Here is a 2,500-nt window from a genome sequence, read left to right on the forward strand (position 1 = left end):
AAACATAAACATAAGAACAAATAAAAGGTGACTATTTCTATTTTCCTTTCACAAATAACCAGAAAGATGTTCACAGGATAGGTACAGATAAATGAGGCACAAGTAAGAGCATGCTGGCTAGATTTTTAAAAATATGATCACCTGAAACACCTTCAAAGCAGCACATTCTCATAAAACATTCAGAAACACTATTTGACTTAATGAATGCTCAAAATGCAAGCTCAAATCTACACTGCAAAGCAATCAAGTTTTTAGCAACTATTTTGACCTTAGTGACACAAACAATTAATTCTGCAAACCTAATATCAAAATAAAATTCTACATCTATTGCAGAATAATTTTTCAGTGTATTTAATCTAAAACAACATTAGGGATATGCTATTTCCATTTATTTTATATTCTGGTATTTAAAGGTAATTTTATAAGATTAGAAAACCTAAATAAAATAATTCATATGTAGTAGGCTATGAAAGATGGGGTGTGAAAATTTTTCCAATGAATGTAAAACATATTTTATATGGACTATTTTGAACAGATCAATTTTATTTAATTGTTTAAAATTTAAAGACATTATATTCCATGTTTCAGAAATACTCAAAAATCTAAAATTAGATTCCAAGGAAATATCTCTGTATCTGTCTCTGTCTCTGTCTCTGTTTCTCTCTCTCTCTCTCTCTCTCTCTCTCTCTCTCTCTCTCTCTCACACTCACACACACACACACACACACACACACACACATACACTAACTTGGTCACTCTACCCTAAGAGTCTGGGGGACTACTCAATGCATTTATCATTAAGGATATGTTATGCTATAGTCTAAAACACTGGAACTTCTCCCTAGATAATGAAAAAGAAATAACCATAACCACCTGCTTTAAGTCAAACTACCTGGCATATCTATAAATAAAAAGGCATAATTCTTTGAGATAAAGGCAGTGCTTTTATCAGGTTTGATGGGCAGAACACATTCAATATAAAGTAAAAGAGAATTGTACATGTTTACATTTTCACCTACAATAAGAATTTCATGATTTTACTGAGAAAGAAGAGATTCTTGAGTAAGAACTCATTGGTCCTATAGTATTATTATTTTTCTTTCTAGTACAAAAACATTAACCTAAATGTTAAACTTCCAAAAGCATAAATGCAAGATAAATTTGGGATATTATCTCAAATTTTCGCTCCATTAATCCATTTCAACCTATTTTCATTACAATTTTTAGTTCTAAGGAAAGATGCTTATTAAAAGCACTGACAAACAGTTTGAGTTAATTACACATAAAAGACAAAACTACAATACTTATCATTTTTGAAAAAGGCCCACAGAAAAGAAACTCACAGAATAGCAAAAATTAAAAGCATCAATTTGTATTTCAATAGTACTTCTAAAAAAAGTAACACAAAAAAGCAATATGCAAGTTGTTGGGAGTTCAGCACACTGATCCTGAAACTTAATAAACTCAAAAAGTAAATGTTAAAATATATATCTAGTGGTATCCCAAGTCTGGAAAGGATTAATTTAGATTTAGCAGGCACCCTACAACAACTGGGGAAATGATATCCCTAAACTTCCTGTGTTAACTAAAGGACATTGTTCTTACTCATTTGTTTCACAGAGGTTGTATAGGGCAAAGCACATGATAAACTCAGTCTCTGTATAAACCTTATAGACCCCACTAAAAAGTCTCCAGAGTATTATTTCATTTGCCTCTGATTTTCCTCTGTTTACCTGCTTATTTAACATCCAATCACATTTTTAGGAAAAAGGAATCATTTCTTCAGAAACTATTACTTTGTGTTATTTGTGTTCAATTTTTTTGGTCAATTGTTTTCACTAGTTTTTGAAAATAATTTCTACTAGAGTCCCTGACAAAATGGAATAATAAACACTGGCTATACAAACTTAAGACTGTGACTGAAGAAGAACCAGTAAATATCATACTATAGTACTCTGTTGATGTGTTTTGAACTGCAAACAAATTGAAGTAGGAAGAAAATGAACTATATACACTGAGCCACTGGCTTTATTTACAGTAGTCTATAAAATGAGCTAATCCTGGGAATTTAGTAGGCATTTAAAGCATATGATGTGAAAAGGTATCCAAAAGAAATCAAATTTTTCATCCTAATAATTGCTGAATATAACACGTTACATAATTTTAAGACAACTGAGAGTTTATGCAAAGTGTTATACACAGCTGTTAAAATAGAATATTCTGCAAAACAGTGCCCAGATGTAAGACATTAACAACTTCTCAGATTTCAAACTCAGGCTTTTTAAAAAATCATGTTTTCAACCATATTTCAATCAGAGTTCTTGTCAAAATTCACATGAATTTCTTATTCAGTATTTCTTTTTTTCTATTATATGAGATAATATTTATAAAGCCATTAGCACAGTGTCTGGCACATAGTGGGCATTATGTAAATGCTCATTCCCTTCCTCTTTCTCATTTATTTTCTTTATAAAATCCAATATGACTACTCAGTGTCAAT

General features: G+C 30.7%; 1 protein-coding gene across 14 annotated transcripts in view; it reads right to left on the reverse strand.

The window, feature by feature from the left end:
• The window catches only part of FOXP2 (forkhead box P2), a 287,105-nt gene that overhangs the window by 283,372 nt on the left and 1,233 nt on the right, over positions 1-2,500 (reverse strand). The window lies entirely within an intron of this gene.

Source organism: Gracilinanus agilis, chromosome 5 (assembly GCF_016433145.1).
Source record: "Gracilinanus agilis isolate LMUSP501 chromosome 5, AgileGrace, whole genome shotgun sequence".
Classification (NCBI taxonomy): domain Eukaryota; kingdom Metazoa; phylum Chordata; class Mammalia; order Didelphimorphia; family Didelphidae; genus Gracilinanus; species Gracilinanus agilis.